Genomic DNA, 20,955 nt, shown 5'->3' with positions numbered 1-20,955 from the left:
GAAATTATGATGAAATCATCATTAAATTATGAGCTCTTTACTGCTATCAAATGGAAAAAAAAAAAAAAAAAAAAAAAAAGCCCAAAGAAAACAGAAGGATATCAGAAAAGAAGAGGATAATTATAAAAAATAGTACAAACACGAAGGAGCAAAATCATTATGCTCAAAGCACAAAACTAACGAGGGATACCAAGAGTAACAAGAAGCCACTCTGTGAGTACATTAGGTAGATGAAGGAAAATGTGGATCTGTAAATCAATGGAGAGGAAGATCAACTGACAGATGATGTGAGTAGGCTGAAGTGCTTTACACCTTTTTTTGTGTCACCTTTCATTCAAAATTTCCAGTGGAGAGACATGGATAATTTGCTTAATACTCATGAAGAGGGATATGTTCTTACTCAGAAGATCAAACAGATTAGAGCACTTAACTATGTTAGGTATTTCTCAAGTCATTTGGGCCTGATGAATTTCATCCCAGTATCCTTAAAGAGCTGTCTGAAACAGTTCTGGAGACTCTGTGAAAGACAAGAAAAGTTTGGAAGAATAAATACAGTACCTACCATGAAAAGTGAGAGAAAAGAAAGAGAAAAGAAAGAACAAAGGAATTCTTGACCAGTCAACGTAAGCTTAATTTCCAGAAAATAAAATTTTGAACAATCAATGAAAACACCTAACTAAAAAGATGAGTAGTAATCAACATTGATTTAAGAACAAATCATGTTAAAACAACCTAATTTCCGTCCAGAACAGTACCTTAACTTTATTTTGGCCTTTGGCAGTTTTATATAACATTCTTACAAGCAAGCTTGGAGCAAAGCAAGCATAGTCAGATGCAGATAACACAGATAGTCACAGATACAAAACTTCATAGATAAGGGAATCCACACATTAATTATCAAAATACAAGACTACAATAACTGGGTTGCTGCCCTGAGTTTTGTTCTATTTAACTTTTCATTATTAACCTAGATGATGGAATAGAAAACATGTTTATTAAGCTTGCAGACCACATGAACCTGGAAATGCACTGAGTGCCTGAATAAAATTCAAAATGACCTTGGCAATAACAGAAATGGTCTAGAGGGACTGGATGAGATTGAACAAGAGTATGGATAAAATACTGTGCTTCGGCAGAAATAATTAACAACATAAATACAGGATGGGGTATAACTGAGAAGGTAGCAGTTTTTCAGAAAAGGATCTAGGGTTATTGTGAATTATAAGCTTGATATAAGTTTGCAGTATTTTGGTGAAACAAGGGAACAATCATCATTTGGAGCTTTCTATAAGCAGGCATGCAGCCCTGAGGACACAGGAAGTTTTCATTCAGCTCTATGCAGTTTGGGGAAGATTGAAGAGGCAAACTGTCCAGTTATGGAAAGAGCTTTTCAGGAAACAGATGAAGAACATCCAGAAAAGAGCATGAATGATCATAAACGCAGATACCATAAACTGAATGGAATTACTGACAGAAATGACTACATTACCCGGATTACCAGTACATAAAAAGCTGTTGCAAAGGGAATGGGAATCACTGTCAGAGAAGTAAGCAAAATAAACTGTAGTAAGGAAGATTCAGGTTAGGCAACAGGAAAGTCTTTCTAAGGGTAAGAATAATGAGGTACTAGAATAGATCACTTGAAGTGGGACTCATAACTTAACAGTCTGGACAAATACTTGTCAGGAATAACAAAACATACAGTCTATCCTCTTTTGGACAGTGAAGAGGACTTTGAGTGTTCCTTACACCTTTTTTTTTTTTTTTTTTTTTTTTTTTTTTGAGGGTTCCAGAATAGAACTGGCAAGGACTAAAGGAGAATCTCCCTCCCAAAGAAGCCACATATGAAGGACAAGAGTTACGAAGCATTACATAAATTATCACATATCTTAAGAAGACAAAATTTCATCCCAGAAAGGGTTTGTCTTCATGCTTGGATTTCAGTAAGACATGTACCTGAACAAGTAATCTAGGACAGAAGTGGTGGTATCCCTAATGATCCTTCAGGACAACGTCATTACAGCATGCCTGTCAATCCATTAGGCTTCAGGAAGCGCTACATGATTACAAATAAATCCATCGTGTCATGAGATTAACAAAAACAGTACCTGCTAGGCCTTTCAGCTGGTCTGATTTCAGCACCAAGTCATGGCAAAGTGGCGGCAGTAAATTTAACAATTTATTGTCATCTGCTTACTGTCGGGGAAGAAAAAGGAACAATAGGGAACACAACAAAAGAAGAAGTAAAGGTAGAGTGCTGAAAATAATTGTACCCAGGGCACAGTATTCAAGCATGATTTTGTTAATAATGCATTGATCAAGACTGGACTATTATATTAAGAAGGAAGAGCTGACAATCCAGTAAGGAGTGGGCCTCAACTATATTTTGTTTTAATATTTTCAAGCTTTTCCAAAAGCAAAAAAGTTTCATGTGGTACCATCGCACTGGCAACAACATCTCCCAGTTCTGTGATGAACCCCCAAGGTGCACAGGTGGCAGCGTGCCTGTGTTGTTTATTCTTGTCCTTCAAAACAGATCTCTCTCCATTCCCTCACCTCCCCACCTTTCTAACACCGACTCTACTTGAAGCACATTTACACAATGCACTTTCTATCACAGCCCACCCCATGGCACTGCCCCCTGCTTCATCCCCTCCCTGCTTTCCTCTCCGCCACAGAACCAGGGTCCAACCCCATTCTCGCAACCCTCCATCCCACTCCCTGCTCACCTTCCCCATGTTCCCCACCCTGTGTTGCCTTGGGCCTCCTCTCCACTCTTGAATGGAAAGATCAGAGCCTGACACCGACGGTGTTTCAGCTGTGAGCGGAGCAGGACAGTTTACCACCACAGGCAGGACAAGGCGGCACTCGCCACATGGCTTGCCTTAAGTGCTGTTGAGGTGACCAGGACAATTATCCAAGGAAAGACATTTATTGTGTGGTCAGATAAGAATCCCCATGTGGGCAGGGCTCAGAGCTGCTAGGTATCTGAGTGGCTCATGTAGTTTGCAATTTTTCTTGAATAACTCATGCATGCGTGGATAAAAAGGCCTAGTCCTATTTACGTCAGTGGCAGAACTGTTTGGGGAATGGGAGCAAGACTAACTTCCAACATTTTCCAAACAAATTGAACCATTACCCAAACACTTCTTGTACATTCTGACTCTTTCCAAATGCACTACTTGTAAATACAGGCATAAGTGTATGAGTTAGCACATACATAAACATATATAAACTATTTTCTATATTTCTGTGATGAATGCAGCCAATGTGAAGCCACTGGAATTCTGCTAATGACTGGAGAAACATGCCCACCAGTGAAAAGAAATTAAATACCAAGAATTTATACTACAGCGACTACTGCTTCTAACTCCATCTAGTTGGTCAGTGCTGTCTGCCTTTACATTACTTGAAACTTCAAATTTCCAAATATCTTTCACACACATAACTTCAGAAAAGTTAAGCCATTCCTTTCATGTCTGAAACAGGCTGTAGACCACATGATACCTGCTGCAAAGTGACACTGAGATCAAGAGCTTATTAAAAAAAAATAAAAAAAGAAAAAACTTGTATTTGGCTAGTAGGAATATCCATTACAACATAAAATAGAACTGTAATCTAGTAGAAAACCTGTACCTACATTGTTCAAAGACTTGGCCAATTATCCCATGGCAGAGTAAGGTAGGGCTTCCTCCATCACCAGTTTTTTCCATACTTCTTCATTAGAAGGCCTTCCTCATCTAGCTCAGAAGTTTCTGACACTTTCAGAAGCAGAGGTGACAGAGTATACGAACAACTTATTTAGTTTCTTCAATAGCTCCTGTCTTCCTATAGGTAACTGTATGTTTTACTTTCATGTAAATACTATATGCTACAATTATACAACTTCATGAAATAATGTTTTTGGCAGAAATATGACACCATTTATCTGGAATTTCTAAGCTCATCTTGACTGACAAGTGCTCTAACAGTTTCAAAACCGGTACCTAACTTTGCTCTTTTAAAGCCATGTTACTAAAAGTTCTGAGCATCCAGCACACTCAGCAGGAGCTTCTGGGCATTGTGCACTCTGGAAAACGTAGCTGCTTATTTAGAAGCATAAATATGGAATTGGGCAAGTAAGATGAGATAATCATTTCTTTAGAACTTCAGTCTTGACAGTTTCAGAATATGTGTTCTCTGTCTCTGTATCATATGAAAAAAAAAAAAAAAAAAAAAAAAAACAGAGATCAGCTAGCATACTTGAACAAATACATCCAATTTGAGGCTAGCAGATGACTACTTCCAAGAAAGCCTTCAAGTTGATCACTTACTTTCTCTGCTGGCCTGGCAGAGGTAGAACCTACAGATATTTTTTACATCCATCCATTTGCAGAGGTTTTCGCTGTGCAAATGATTGAAGAAATCTAATGTTGTTTAGCATGGAGATTCTATCAGCTAACTCACAGTTTGTCAATTATAAACTTTAATTAACAGCATTTTAACCTTATATGTGCACTTAGGAATAAAGTCAAATTAAATGAATGTAATACAAGTAAGGCTGGCAAACATACTTTAAAACATTCTTCAGGGCACAATCTGAACATACGCTTATGAGCTCCTATTTTCACACTGTGCATAGGCCTCTTTAAGACAAAATGAGTTTCTCCCAAGATGGCTTGCCACTACTATGCTCCCAAGATATTCTGTTCTACCATTACAACCACATCAAAAGCACACTCTTTCTCACCTTTGCACTAACCTTACACCAGAGTAGCCAAATGTGACTAAGGCAGCCAGTTGCAAAAGGGAGACAGAACTTGTGAATACGCTCGCTTTTCTTTTAGCAATTCTAGAAGTCACTGTGAGTATATGGTACCTCTACATTTGATATGCTTTGTTCCCAAATACTGGGGCATAGGTGCGTACAAAGTGACTCTAACAAAAAGCCATCCTCATTAGCTGTGGACTCTCCAACAACTGCACAGGAAAACAATGGTGTCCAAGGACAGGCAGGGCAACCAATACTCTGACAAGAACAGTGCAATAATCGGTAGTATAATGTTTTCCACAGAGCAAAGGAGATATTGAAATTTGTTTTGTTCTGGATCCCCAATATCAAATGAATTTCTTGGGACAGCTTATCTGTCTCTAATGCCAAGTCTGCATGGAGGTGTTGAGAAAGTTAAGACAAATCAACTGATGTCTGACTTCAATATGCACACATTTAATTGTCTTGAAGCTGTCAGTAGATGCTGTAATTCAACAGCAAAGCTCCCTGTAGCTCCTTATTCAGTTAAGCTACAGTGGCCTAAGACTAATTTACTCCTGAATTAAAGCAGTCCCCTAAAGATTCCACGCAACTCATTTTTGTGTACTGACTTCATGCATTTAGCCAATTTGCCTCAGCTCTTCCTGAGGTTCTCTTAAGGAGTTTTCAATCTATAGCTGAAGGCAGTTCAGCTACTTCAACTCTGATATTTAGAGCATCACTTTTTTTCCCATCTAGGACTCAGAAAAACTAAAGAGAAAGTCCTTAGCTTAGCTGCTTCCTGCTCCAAGCTTAAAATTCAGTGGTATTGGAGTTTATCATTAACTCATTTCTACTCTCACTCTTTAACTTTGTGGAAGCCAGTTTTGGGAACTGGAATGTTAATATAAAGGAAACAAGCAGAAACAAGCAATGAAAAAACAATGCAAGAGGATACTAATCCCAAAGTGGGATTTGAACTGTCAGATCATCTTCTTTAGAAACTTCAAATTATGTCAAAGCTGTATCTACTGACGCTGGTTTTTGCTTACCAGGATTTGGTAATTGCAGTCATATCTCTATGTTCTACCAATTCTCATTGCAATCACTGTTGTAGTACCTCAGCATGTTCTGGAAATGAATCATATTCCATGAATTCAATATTAATTCAATTCAATGCTAATCCTAAACTGGGATTAACATTAGAATCATAGAATCCCATATTTTTCAAAAGATGTTAATAAAATTACCTATGGAAAGCATCTATGATTTTTAAAGCAAATGAGTTGCTTCCTTACAGCTGTAGCTTAGAAGATCATTTTATTTAAGTCACAATTTAAAGCACTTCTCAAACTATATAAGCACTTAGGTGAAGTAAAGGCTTCCTTGTTTCATCCAGGCTCATTAAAAATTACCTGGACACTGGCAGCAGTTGGGTAATACTTCATTATGGCCTTAATGCAAGGAAGTTCAGGTTTCAGAGATGCTTTGAGTGCACTCGCACAGACACACTTAAGTGCACACATATGCAGATGATATATCCCAAGGTACCTTAGAAAATTAAAGTTCCTGTATTACGTTCCTTGATTGAGCTATCTGAATGACGAACTAGAGTTAGAGGCCCTACTGTATAGCAGCTTGCTGCACGGAGTGTTTAGAGGAATAAACAAATACACCAACTGCCTGATGTTTCCTTTCCCCAAAATAAATTCATTCATTATAAATGAACTGTCAGATCATCTTCTTTGGAGACTTCAAGTCATGTCAAAGTCGTATCTCCTGACGCTGGTTTTTGTTCGTCACAATTTGGAAACTGCAATCATACCACCACGTTCCACCATTTCTCATCACAAACACTGTTGTGGTACCTCGGCAGCTTCTGGAAATGAATCATACTCCACAAATTCAAACACAGATCTAATACCTCTAAACACCAACCACACCAGGCACCACCAAAATAAAGAAGTGGGTAGCATGCAGCGAGGAGCAGGGACTTCTTTAACCCGCTTTTTAAATTGTAGATGGTTTTAAAATAGAATATATAATCTCTCAATATCGATTTAAAAAAATAAAATTTAGCCCAATCCTGGAGTGACTTGTATAGCACTATCAGGTAAGAAGTTTTTAATATTTTTATATTTTTTTATTACTCAAAATAAAAACAATAATAAATATGCAAATGAAAGCAAAGCCCTCTGGACAATACTTTCCCTGATTTGCTGGAGGGAAGGACCCCTAGTGTCCATCTGGATGCTAGCCAGCCTGGGGTCTGGTGACTACACAGCATCCGGCATGAAAGAACATCTTAGCTTGTAAAATATTTCCTGCAAACACTTTCCTCTCTCCCTTATTTGGATGCTGACTGATTAAAATTAAAAAAAAAAAAAAAAAATGTATACGGTTCTGCTTTCTTAAACTAATTATTTCAAAATATTATCAAGGTATCATGTGATCATCTGGACTCTGAGGATTCATCATTACTGATGAACGGGAATGTGCCTTGGCACAATAGTTTCAGTGGTTGATTATGCATTGCAGACACCTATAGATAAACATCTCTATTTGTAAAAAATGAGCACTGTCTCTGAGAGCAGCTTCTGAGGAGGCTTTAAAAGCAGCATCAAAAAAATGTAATGCTAGAAGGATGAGGGTGCCCAGCACTGTCACATACTAGCATTGCTTTCTAAGAGGAAAAAAAATAAAAAATCTGCACCGTTCCTTATGATCAGGGTTTTACCCATTTATTTGGCTAATCATTCAAATGGCTAAACAGACCTCTAATTTGAAAATAAAAACCGATTGATGCAATCACAAACAAGTTCTGAAATTGTGATTTATAAAAAAAGAGGGGAAATCGTGTTCTAAGCCAAAACACACACACAGTTACCTTTTTCTAATCACAGCATTCATTTCTCCTCATTATGATCTCACAAGCACATTAAAATCTTATTAACATTAATTACTTCTGAGCGTCTATGCATGAGCAGCGACAGGCTTGCGTGCGCGCGCGTGTGTGTGTATGTGTGTGTGTCTCTGGATCATATCTACATTTATATACCTTGCTGCACTTTGCTTATAAAACATGTGAAAATATTGCTGCTAACACCAATTAGCTAATTTCACACACACAGATAGTAAGCTGCTGTCTCGCTGCACAGCTTATTATAGACCAGCAGACAGATGGACAGACAAACAGACGCAAAAAGCATCACGGCTCCTCCTAAATGCAAGAGCTGAAATGCCTGGCACCCCCAGGAGTGCGAGTTTTATCCTCGTAAGTCTGAGGGAACAAAATGACACAAATAAAAAAAAAATAATAAAAAAAAAAATACAAGACAGCCAAATATCCCATTTTCTACACAGATGGGTTCAATGATGAAGTGATAGAGACAAAGAAAAAACTGGCAGGCAGACAAGCAGCAGGCGCACAGAGAGATAGACGGAGACAGATAAACAAAGCAACAGAGAAAAGAGATGAAAGCGTATTAATATATGTGATTTGGGGCTAAGCAATATAAACTTTATCCCACCAATAAGGTAAGGAGAGAAATGGCAGAGCCGAGAGTCACAATAGGTCCAACTTCGCAAGCAAAATAAAATCCTGACTCTCTACAAAACTATTTGTGGATTCTATTTATACCGAGAACACTACACACGGCGCTGCCACTGATGATATTCAGCTCCACCACAAACTCCAGAATAAACACAGGCACCCCAGCAGTTGCTGCTGGAGAACCGCACCTTCCCCTTCTTTCCCACCCTTTGTTCCCGATCCAGTTCAGCTTCACCTCTCCCCTGCTCCTGAATCCTGCCCTCCTGAACACTTTGCTCTGCCAGGAGGTAAGATACAAACAACACATCGACGTCGCTCATCGTGTCACAGCCACCTTTCTCCATTGCCCGGGGATTACCCTCTCAACTACAACTCCTTCAGTCATTCACACGACGGCAGCGGACGCTCACTTCTTGCTCACGGCGTTTTCCTCCCTACCCAGATACCCACCTCTGCTCATCCTCCACAACCCAGAAAGCTAACTGCAACCCGGGGCTGGAATTAAAACTTCCACTGGCATCAGCTGAACACGAGGTTCAGAAGTAGTCAAAAATCGGCCTTTTCGCACTTCCCTCCTTTGTTTCACTTCTGTATTCTTCCCCGGATGACGTGATCAGGCAAAACACTATACGGAGGGAAAGGATTAAAGCTTCACAAGACAGGTCTGCGGAGAAATTTCCAGATGGCATGAAACGCTACCTTACTGGGGAAATTTCTGAAAAGAGCGCACTTTCATTTCTCGTGGTAACACAAGTGTTTGGATTTTCTGCTCACTCCTCCCAGATCAAGAGAAGGTAAATGTGGCAATAATCGCTGTCTTATCCCAAGCCTTTTCACCTAAAGATTTCTAAGCACTTGGCAAAATGCTCGTTAAGCTTCAAGGCACGAAGAAGTTACTCTTGTCACTCCATTTTAGAGCTAGGGAACAGAGGAGCAGAGAGGTGAAGTCAAAATACTCAGATCGGTAAGACGGTCTGCAGCAGCCCCAAAAAGTGCTTTTAGTTACATTTTCCACATCATCTTTTTTTTACATGTACCTTACCTAAGGCCATCATAAACAATACCCAAATCAAAATAATAATAATAATAATAATAATAATAAACAGTGTTTGAGGGTTGTACTCAGGATCCTTGACCTTTGTTGTGTTTACACACAATTCATCTTGCTCATGACCTACTCCTGGTGATGGTCATCCAGGAGGATGCGCTCCCTCACAAGCACAGCACAACCATGGATGCAGTCAAGCAACTCTGGGACACGTCAGATGCACCTCAACCAACCAAATTAGTTAGCTCTGGTGCATTCACAGCAAACCCAATGATTCCAGGAAGCTTTGGAGCTCCTGAGCATGGATATTACACCCGTATCAAACTTAAGCCGTAAACTCGGTGCATGCATGGCAAATCGGGTCATGTGGCAGAGGAGCCACGGCATATGGCCCCTTCTGCCACAAGGAGCAGGTTCACGACCTGCTCAGGCAGAAAATAAGCAAGCAAATTGAACACCACTGCATTTGCTCGGCTTGCTATGCTGCTTTTTTTAAATATACCGATGTTGAGAGTGAAGACAGAGAAGAGCAAAAGCTTTGTAAATAAGCAATGAGCAAAAAAGATTTGAAGTCTAATAGTTTTAGGCATATGGCAAAGTGGACCCTTGCCTAAATATTTCCTAAGAAATGGAGCACGGGCCTTTAAAGTCCCTCTTGAGTCATGCAGAACTGCATCTTTCCTGGTGTGTCCCCACAGAAGTACTTGGAGAACAACTCTGAGTCAATGGGAGTCTCATCCATTCTGGCTAACGCTGGTTCAGCCATAAATTCAGCTTATGAACCCAGGCTTCCCAGACAGCCAAGAGAAATTCCCCACTAGACTTTCTTCAACCTCCCCTCGATGCTCCCACCTTGCTCTTGGCATGTTTGAAACTTTGGAAAACAACAGGGTCAAGGAGAACTTCCCCCTAAACACATCAGTTAATCCCACTGTAATTGGAGGAAGGGCCACAAAAAGATGAGTTCAAAACAATAATAATAATTTAAAAAAAGGTTAAGAAACAAGTATCCACTGGGCTTGCTGACTGAATGTTTACATAGCTGTTGACTCCTTAATCCTCCTTTCCCCCAAACCCATGTAGATATATATGGTTCACTGCACCCTGAAGGAAAAATGGAGTGCTGCATAAAGCGCTCCTTTGGAGTTCTGAAGACTCCGTGTGCCTTAATTACATGCAGCAAAAGTTGTACCTCTGCAAATTAAAAAACAAAAACAAAAACCAGAAGCTCATTTAAGTAAGCAAATGTATAACAGTGAAAATGCTTAATGAGAAAGAAAAAAAAAAAGTTGACAGTTTTTATTACCACAATAGCATGCAGAAGCAAGTGTGTAACCTGCAGAATTTCCCTACGTCTGAGTTTACCATGTAAACCGGATATAAGCATCCTAAAAAGTAGGAGTATTCAAATGCAACTGTCTTGAGGAACATCTCTCGTAGGACCGGTGCTTACCAGCAGAGGCAAACAAATCTCAGCGACCATTCAGTCTGTGAAACGGGTCATTATGCATAAATGAAAGGATAACAGGGAAAGATCTCTAGTGAGAGAAAACAAACAGCAAACAAACAAGGCATTTATTGGCTTTCCTGTACCAAGCAGCTTGATCTGCCTCTCTCGGGTGGGAGTTCTCCCTGTAAACCTGGTCTCTTCATCTCCTGTATGAACCTTATTGTACTGTGTCTACCAAAAGTTACAGCAGGCTGAGACAATATGAGAGTACTTAAGAGGTGCACTTGGCATCCAGACCAGCCTTGAGATCCAAAGCTCTTTGTGTCCTTCTGGAGGTTAATAAGATGAGATTTTACTGACTCCATCCTGGCTTTTACAAGCTTCTTGAGGATTACTGGAATTGGAGGTTGCATATGAAAAAAGCTGGTTCACCCGTTTCCTAGAAGGGACGTTCATCCACTTTGCCCTTCGAGTCCTGAAACGTGAGACACGCCTGAGGAGTGTTCTTTGTTACAGTGTCTCACAAATATACCCAGCGATGGTGAGTCCATATGTCTCTGATAAAGAAAAAACCTTACTCTGCATTCCAGCCTTTTCTTTTGTAAACATACTAAACTAGACGAATTTGGCTCTCAACGGAGAAAGTATTAATTGTGCTAGCTAATAAAACTTTCTGTTGCTGTCCTTCCAATCTGGTCTTCTAAGCATCAACAGACATTAAAACTGGCTTTTGGGAGGTGGGAATGTATCAGAAAGTTCTACAAAACCAAAAGTTGCTTGCAAGTTTTCAGGAATTGAGATTTGAATCTCATTCCCAAGTAACAAAAAGTTAAATGCACCTACTCACTGCACAGCTTTCAAGTTGGACGTACAAATAACTCAGTTCCTCCTACTGTTCATTCTCTGACAGATGCCTCAGCAGTAATACATCTGTGCTCTGCCCAAATCCAGTACTCGCAGGCTTCCATTATTACTTGCATATGTTTGTTTCCACTGACAGTTTAAACAGACAAGTAACAATCCTCTTTAAATATGTGTCCAAAGAACCCTTAGGGGCTATTTTCTCCTCTACATATTGCAACTCCCACTGAGCAGCTATGCAGACAAGCAGTTACACACACAAGAAGCCCAGAACAACCTAACTGTTTGTAGGTACTTTTATATTCATGTGTGATACCGAGCTTCAGTCTTCTTTTGATGACTGTTGCAAGAAGCAAGCAACACCACTGCTTATTTCAGCCAAGTATAATCTTCCCCTATGATTATTATTGTACAAAAAGAGGTAAGAGACTGGTCCAGGTTTTGAACATGTCTTTCTTGGACACAATGGACTCAAATGTAAGGCTGGACCTCACTAGGACATACCCAGCTGTGGGAAAGCCAATTGGAAAAAAGTTACTTGTTGCTTACCAGCCTTTGAAGTTACATTAACTGGGTTAAGAGAGCAATAATAAATAATAATATTAAAATAAGCAAGCAAAATTTAATATATATATATATTTTAAAAATCTGCTATTAATAATAAGACTGTTGACAAGTGGACATGTTAGATATATTTGGCCTCAATTTTGAGTTACAGTAGGGTCTTTTTTATATAATTCTGAAACTAGAATAAGATTGTAATGGCAAGTAAGTTGCATATGTGTTTCACTACCACAGTGATTTAAAAAAAAAAAAAAAAAAAAAAAAAAAGAGCTTTAACAGTTTTTAATATGGCCAGGAACCATTTGAGCTTCCGTTGTCCGTGGAACATGGTCTTGACTTTTCCAGGTCCCATCTGCTTGTACAATACACTGAGGAAGGAAGAAAGAAAGGCATCACTTCCTCTTTCTCTCTGTGCCTCGACTGTTCCTGATTTAAAAAATGGAAATAATAATGTTGATTCAGCTACTAGAGTTAAGCAAAACTAGCTATTCTCATTAAACTCTACAAGATATTTGAGTAAGTTTCTTCAGAAAGGCAGAGTGCTATTTATTCATATCAGCAGCTATCTATGGCTAAACTGTCCTGGAATCTTTTGTGAGCATTCCCTTCTCCGGCTGACCTCAGCTGATAACTGCGCTCTGTTTTGAAGTACTTGTGTCACTCCTTTATCTAAAAAGCCTAGGAAAAACTTAGACAGAACGGGCACTTCTCTTTTGTGGGTAATGAGAACAAAGCAAAACAAAACAAAACAAAAAATCACGCAAGGTCTCAGGATTAAGGCTTTGGAAATGATCAACAACAACAACAACAAAAAAGGTGAAGAATAACAAGAAGAAGAAAAAAGCATCTTTTGGATGCTAAATTCTTTGCAGGCTTTGCCTGGATATGACGAGAATAATCACCAACACCTCCTGAAAGCAAGCCTTTTCATCAAACCTCCAAAGCTCAGATTTCAAGGAGAGATCTGGTAGGAATCTTATTAATACACCTATGCACGCTGCCACAAGGGAAACAGTATCTAACACAGCAAAAATGAGGTCAAATTCAGCAGCACTGTCCTAGAGAAAACTGTCTCCTGGTCACAAATCACTTGTGGAGTTCCATGTATCATCTTTACTGCTTCAGATGTACGCCAGCTGCAGCCAGTAGGCTAGAAATACAAAGCTAAATTCAGCTCTCAGTTCAATGTTGATTCTTTTAAATTTCATGGAATTACAACACTTTTATACAAACATAACTTAGGGCAAAACATGACCTATAAACTTTTTAGCAGATACACAGACATTCAGAAACTTCACGTGGAACTTCTTATCCCATGAGCACAGTCCTCTGATGATTATTATATGATGATTATTCCAGCTCACTGCTCATGAGGGAAAAGGAAAGGGCTGTGGCCTCATCCCACCTCACTCTGGCCCTATTCGAACCAAGTCCTGCTGGTACAATTTTCTCCCTCTCCTGCCAGTGGGACCACGTTAGCCTCTCTTTTTGCATGAAGTTCAGACTTTTTGTCCTCATTTTCTTTGAACAGCTCTGCCCCCTGCCTGCATCTCAGCTTTTATTTCTTCTAGCTGCTCACATTCTTCCCAAACCTCCCTCCTAAATGCTCCATTTGTATCCTTCTCCCACATCGAAGCCAATGTTCCATAGTAACATTACTCAACCAGATTTTAATAACTCTTTAAAACAGCCTACAGACACCTAAACCATGCTCCTGAACAACCAGCCTTAACCAGGAAACTCCAGAAAAGTTGTTTCTATCTCATCTCCTTTTTGTTTTTCTTTTTTTTTTTTTTTTTCCCCTTGAAAAGGATGCAAAATGAAAATTAGCTCAACTTTGTTAGCAGAACAAATTTCCACACGGCTGGATATAGCTGTCATCTAGACAAGAGGGCTCCCACTCCACCATAAGAGACAACTTTACCTGGGTTAGCTCTGTCATCAGTAGCAGTTTGTTCAAGGCAACCTAGGGCTGAATTCAGTGACAACACGTGGCTCAAGACACGTGCAAAACTCACCTGAGATCCAACATAATACAGTCTGCATGATCAAGGCTGAACAGATACTGCCACCTACACTACTGAAGTAAATGCAAGCTCTCATCTCCATGAGGTGAAAGCTTCATCCAAACTACAAGTAAGACCTCAGGTGTCAGTTCTGTTCAGACATGCCAGAGAAAGACTAAATATATTCCCAAACCTTGACTGAGAGGCTAAAGCAAACCCAGTAAAGAAGGAGACAGCAATACACTTTCAAAGTGATAAAGCAAAAAAATTGAGAGAGAAAGACTTTTACAACAATAAAATTAGCTAATATGGCTGTTGCTAATGCTCTCCCAACTGCTCTCAGGAACTGATAAACCTCATTAGGCCTATCTTGCAGACGAGCAACTGAGACACTGAGAAATGAAGTGACTTGTTGGAAATTACACCACAAACTAGAAACAAACTAAGGCTCCTGCTTCCATAATCAGTGAGTTATCCTTTCTGGTACTTGCATACGTCACTCTAGCTACTATACTTCAATCTCACTACAACTTCTGAGACCACACCATGGCTTTATGCTGACTAAAATATTTAGGAACTTTGTAAAGAGGTTAAAAAAATATCTAAAAGGCATTATGAAAAGCTCTGAATGGGATCCTGTCTCCTGTAAAAAGGGACTCAGAGATCTGCAGGAAAAAAAAAAAAAAAAAAAAAAAGTAAACTCCAGAATTCAGAAATGCCCTGCGCCAGGGAAGAAGACCGAGCTTTCTCTTGCCCAGCACAAAGTACAGCACAACCAAATGTACTGCAAGAGCACAACTGGCTTTTAACCTCATTCAGGAGCAGCTGCTTTCACAGCAGTGAAACGTTTCAGGCTGAGCTTGACTGACTTAGTGGATAAATGATTTGAAGTTGATATAGCTCAGAAAGGAACAACTCATTTAGGAAACGTCAGTACCTTAAAAACATTCTTCTTCTATTCAATCGGAGCAAGTTTTGAAGCTTTCAAAACTTGTCTATGGCTTGGAGAGGAAATTGTAAGCAGTATTTTTATGAAATGCTGGAAATTACAAAACTCTGCTTGGACTTCAAACGGTTTGCCTGTGAGTCAGCAGAGTCTGGGCCTTCACTGAAAACTTGCATTGGTCCTAACCATTTCATTAGTTTAGCACTAGCAAAAGGTGCCAGATTGGTAGCCCCAGGCGCTGCATTCTCTATTTATTCCCAAAGCAGGTACAGCAGGAGGGCAAGCCATCTCCGTACCAACCCCTGCTACGATTCCTCATGTCAAGGGACTTGGTGACAGGAGGGTGATCTGGTCTCGGCGCTGCTCTGCTTTCCTGATGTCTCTGCTGTGGCTGCCCGCACCAGGGGGCAATTCCCTGCGTTGTGTTTCAGGAGGAAGGGTTCCTAAACTGCTGGGCCTACAGAAGGGAAATAATGGAGAATCATCCTACGAGCATCCTAGGAGACATGTTGAGAAAGAAGAACCAGGGATTATTTTCTTTGTATTATATTCCAGCCGTCTCAAAATGAACGAATACTGGAGAGAGCAATGAGGCCAGAGAGAGTCAATGTACTGAGTACAAATGAGATTTATATGTGGCTTGAGTCACTCCAGCCAATTAGCTACCCACCAGGCTGTTTGGTTTATTGTCCCTACTGGGTAAAGATTTAATAAGCAGTCACCTAGATGGGAAGCATGAGACTTGCAGAAAGGAAACTTTTCACTACTCTACATTGAAAACTTGAGCCCAGTCCTGCAACAGCTCTGCAGAGCCGATTCCCACTTCCCACTGATCTGTGGATGGCTGCAAGATGAGGCGCTTTATTGTGACAGTCCACAAGGTGGAAAATCCAGGAAATACAGGACAATCTTTCATTATATAATTACCATGTCAAAAATCTTGCGCACATTCCAAATATTCTAAGGGAGTTAATAAAGCTTTCTTCATTTTTTATTCCAACACTCAGACTTATCCAGAACTTTGACATTTTCCATAGTATGAAAGTACAAAAGGCTGGATTTTAAAAGCAGATCTACTGGGGAAATGAGCTGTGTAGGGAACATATTAAACAATCCAGCCTATGTTTGGAAAAGAAATACAGATGCATCACAACGAGGAAGAATGTTCAAGAGCATCCCGAAAAAAACAGCAGCTATTCAAGCCAAAGGACTGGATGAAGTGGGCACAGCAGTATAAAGCTGACAAGCAGATTTAACTGACAGGGACAGAAAGAATTGGAGGCAGCCAAAGCCTTAGCTACACTAGGGCTTCTTCAGATCCTACGTGCACTCTAATTGAAGCTAAAAGCACCAACGAGAACATTTCTAAAACTCCTTCAGATGGGAAGAATCCTAGAAGCAGCAGCAAAATGGAAAATTCAAACTTGGGGAAATGATAGAAAAATGAATGCCCATTGAATATAAGACCGGAAACAAAGCAAAAAAAGGCTAAATTAGTGGAACGGGCATTTCTTGACCTTACTTAACAGTCGTGCCTGGTATACAAGGCTTTAGCATACTTTGTAAGAAGGCTTCTTGTCCTGTTAATACTGTTCATTGCAAGAGAGCTCAAAGCCATTCATTTAAATGCAATTTTTTTGTAAGGCACTGTCCCAGCGGGTGTGGCCCGGTCTCCTGGGAATAGCATTTGTTAGTTTTAGAGAACCAGCAGAGGGAGCACATTAGCAATTAAACATGTTTTTGCTTGTGTTTGTGCCTAAACAATGAGTTTGGGGGGCTTTCTGTTTGTTTTTATTTTTATTGTCAGCATTCCTCCCTGTCACTAACGCCAATGACTCACACAGCTATCAGATTGCTAGGGGCTGAGGAGCCAAAGCCACAGAGAATAACAGGCTCCACAACCACCCCGCATAACACGTTAGCGGACAGAGGCTTTTTACCTAGGTGTCTTTTTACTCTCTCCCCCCAGATCTGCCTCCGTCTTACCTGTTCCCGACCACCTGCCCATGAAATCTTGTGCTGCCACAAAACCACTACTCCCAAACTCCTGCACTGGGACCGCTAACTTTCTAGCCAGAAAGAATGGCATCAGGAGCCCTAGGGAGGGAAGAGAAATCAATAATTAACTTTCAGTCAGCTGAAAGGACAACTCTGAAGTCCATAAGGTAACTTTCCCAGTCCTACGTCAATATCCACAAGGGGCGGATCGTACTTTCAGCTACTGACGATTTTAGAAGCAAGGTATTAGAAAGCCTGTCTTATAGTGGGAAAAAAAAAAAAAAAAAAAAAAAGTAATTTCCACACTGTGTTTACCTCAGAATCAACTGGCACACCACACTTGCCTGCATTTTTAGCTCTACCACAATCCCAAGATAAATCTACTATGGAAGCATAACATTAAGAGGTCATCTCCAGACGTAGCTTACAGAATGGCAACACTGCTGACCACCGAAAGATTTCCCACAGATGCTCTGCAGAGGGGGACATGGCACTACCCAGGCGGGTTTCCTTGCCCCTTCACCACTGTTATCAACTTCTGCTAATGCAAATTTATCTAATCACAGATTTGATACTAGCTCAAATATTGAGGGAGAGCATACTGGTTTTGGTTTGCCTTTTGTACTGTCGTTTACACTTGTGCAAACCGGACAGAAAATGTCAGCTAGGGGTCTGTGTTCGCTCACTTCACCAAAGCACAAGGAAAGGTGCGTAACACAGGGCACCGATGAATCCTGAAGATGCTGCCAGTGCCTGCTCCTGGTGGCACTGGCTTCATCTACAGCACTTTTTTGAATACGAGGTGTTGAGGAGCAGCAGAGCAAGGGCAGCACAGGCCGTGGCACTAGCCCTAGGCCTGGCGGGTGGGATATGTGCGGTGGGGAGAGACCCCTCCTTGGCACCAGAGGCTTTCGGTCTTTGTGCTTGCACAGACCATGGCCTTTCTTCGCGTGGTGCCACCTAGCGCCAGCTCCTTCGGCGCCTCTCTTTTTCCTACGGTGAGCATCTGCCCCCCAAGGCCTCAGGCTGGGACCCTAGGCGCCCACCTCACCCAAGCCAAACCCCAGCCATCAGGGTAACAGCATATTTGTTCCTACGGACGGCTCTATCTGACCGGCCCCGTTTCCCACTGCTGTATTTTAACTGCTTTGAGATATAGGGGCTGCTGCGTGTCAGGCAGAAGAACTTGGGCCCTCCTCGCACACCTCTGAGGTGCGCGGCGGCGTGGCGCTTGCCTCCCCACCGGCGACCTACCTGCCCTGGGGGAGCGCTTTTACGAGACCCGTTCCCGAACCCAATGTCCACCAAAGCTGGGCAGGCAAAATGCCTCCGTGGGACACGAAGAAACTGAAGGACTGAGCAGAAAAAAAAGAAAAAAAAAAAAGAAAAAAAAAAAAGCGTGAAAACGTCAAGTGCATAGGCTGTAAACATCCAGAAATGCCAGTTTCCTATTAAAAGAGGATTGGATCAGTGCTGCTAGAACTAAATATTAACTTTTGAGATAAATAATAACCAGGAATATAGGCAACGCTGTCAAAGCCAAAACCATTCTGGACAAAAGCCTTTGCCTTTATTCACTCCTCACTGAAATGTGGATAAATCAGTGAAAATCTGCTGAAGTTAAAGCTGTGTAGGCATTACAACGTCCCCTCCGAGTTTGGAGCACAGTTAAACACTACTCTTTTACCACGAAAAAACGGAATTATTGGAACGGATAGATTATTAAAAATCCAATTTATTTTTCACAGTTGATATGGTTTGTTTACTTTCTGAATCTTCTTGGGCCAAACTAACGCAATCAATGAAGTCAGTTTCACTTTGATTTGCCATCCTTTTCTCTCTGCAGCACAGTTTGAACTGCCGACCTTACAGAGGGAACAAGTTATTGTTTAAAAACAACTATTTCCAGTACATTGTTTCATTAAAAAAATCTTTAAAGCATATATAAAGAGCTCGGGTTTTCTAAAAGTTTTGCTTTATAAAAAAAAAAAAAAAAAAAAAAAGTAACAAGTAACTTGAAGTTAAAATTTCAGTATTTAATTCTCCATTAACATTTACAAATCTCTTTCAGTAGGAGCTCCTTACCATACAGACCACACTGTAAAACAGTCCTATAAAATGAGACAGGAGTGAAACCAACTAAAATCTATAAGGCCACAGCATGCCATCAATTTCTAAACAGAACTCCTATTCAGATCGTTCTGCTTAAAACCTCATATGGCCTGCAAAAATGAACAGGGTTTTCTTGAAATGATTTAAATAACAATTTATCTAAGACTGTAATCTCTCTTGTATGGGATTTGCAAGCCATCCCACAGAATTCTCTAGCAGGGGACACTGTTCCCTATTTACATCAAAGTTTTACATAAATAATAATACTTTATTTTATTTTTTTTAGATTTTCTGCAGCTGTTCTCCCTTATGAATAAGCTGGGCCTATGAAGAAAATGTGAAAATAGGAAACCTGTGAGTAATATTTATAATAATGATATATCCAGCTCAGGAAATTGCTACAACTGTCTTTATCAAAATAAACAAGATTGGTATTTTTTCCTCCTGTAAGAGAAAAGCAAAATCCTCTATTATTAAAATTAATCTGACGTGGTATTTGTTTGGAATTTGGATTTGACCGTCTTATACCCCATTTTTGGTCCCGTTTAAAAAAAACAACAACAACCCAAACCAAAAACCACACGCACACAAAACCCAACTGCGTGGCTTTTTGTCTCGCAGGAGTGGAAGAGGCACATGCACACGCCATTCAGTCCAAAATTACTCTAGCTACAGGGCATGGCAAAGCATGAAATAACTGCTCCGGAGCACTTCCTCGTGTGGGTGTGTTAGATAACTGTCTGCTCCAGTGCTAAAATAAAGCGTGCTGAGACCCAGCCGACACCGGGGAGCTCTGCTCTGGACCACCAAGTGGGCTGGGGGCACCTGAGCCCCCAGATCCCCCAGCAGCCTGGGCAGCCGGCACCCCTTCAAACTCCGCTGTGCCCCCTGGCCAAGGGGCTTTTGGCTCGCTGGGTTCCAGCCACAGCATCATGCACTGGATTTAAGTTTAATTAGGCATACTTCACCCTTCGCTGTCCTATCCAGATTGCAAACTGACTTGGTGTGGTTGGGAAAGGCTAAGACTTATTAATTTTATTATTATTATTTTATAGAATATACTTAGGTTTCAAATAAATTGAAATCCCTCTAATGGAAAAGTTTTCACGATTAAAAAGAGACCTTACTGCGTCATGAAAAATGTTTCTCCCACTCCGACTCTCTTCCTATGCTCACATTTTTCTTCCCTGGGGTCTTCACGAAAGGAAGAGATAAGCCGCAGTCATTTTTAAAGTTTTCCTGAAACCTAAAGGTGAGGCTGGGCTTCCGCTCAGCGTGCGCACGGGACTCCCAAGGACAGGTCTGCTGGCCTCCCTGCCAGAGGAAAGCCAGGCTGCTGAAGGACACAGACCTGCCCTGGGTCGGGACGGAGCTCCAGGTGCCTGACAGCGCGCCCACCCCTCCAGGGGGGCTGCTGCTGCGACCCCGCTGCGGGCTCAGCACCAGCCTGGGCACCGGGAGCTCCGTCTGCCTTCAGGGCCCCCACGCGCCCGGCGGGACTTGTGCATCCCCTCCGGGCCCAGGTCTGAGTGTCAGAGCTGGAAGTGGAAACTATAGGATGAGAGGCAGCACCTTGCTGCAGGAACAGGTCATTTGGAGCCCTGAGCACTGCTAGAGCCTACCGGCAAAACGCTGGCTTAGAAGCCTGAGTAAAAAGGAGGAAGGGAAAAAAAAAAAAAAAAAAAAAA

At 41.0% G+C, this 20,955-nt stretch overlaps 1 protein-coding gene and 1 long non-coding RNA gene across 4 annotated transcripts in view; one reads left to right on the top strand and one right to left on the bottom strand.

The window, feature by feature from the left end:
- ZBTB20 (zinc finger and BTB domain containing 20) overlaps positions 1–17,233 on the bottom strand; it is a 458,760-nt gene extending 441,527 nt beyond the window's left edge. For 2 of the 3 annotated variants that reach the window (XR_004747391.1, XR_004747392.1), the window contains exon 1: positions 17,144–17,233. The gene's annotated coding sequence lies outside the window, so the exon portion shown is untranslated. The remainder of the gene's footprint in view (positions 1–17,143) is intronic. The other variant, XM_035314837.1, reaches the window with a different exon arrangement.
- LOC118160277 overlaps positions 16,915–20,955 on the top strand; it is a 13,033-nt gene continuing 8,992 nt past the window's right edge. Inside the window, exons 1-2 of the long non-coding RNA XR_004747394.1 lie at positions 16,915–16,924; positions 20,850–20,855. This is a non-coding gene — a long non-coding RNA (uncharacterized LOC118160277). The remainder of the gene's footprint in view (positions 16,925–20,849; positions 20,856–20,955) is intronic.

This window comes from Oxyura jamaicensis, chromosome 1 (genome assembly GCF_011077185.1).
Source record: "Oxyura jamaicensis isolate SHBP4307 breed ruddy duck chromosome 1, BPBGC_Ojam_1.0, whole genome shotgun sequence".
Classification (NCBI taxonomy): Eukaryota; Metazoa; Chordata; class Aves; order Anseriformes; family Anatidae; genus Oxyura; species Oxyura jamaicensis.
Note: the sequence above shows the minus strand (reverse complement) of the source record. Positions and strands in the feature narration are given on the sequence as shown.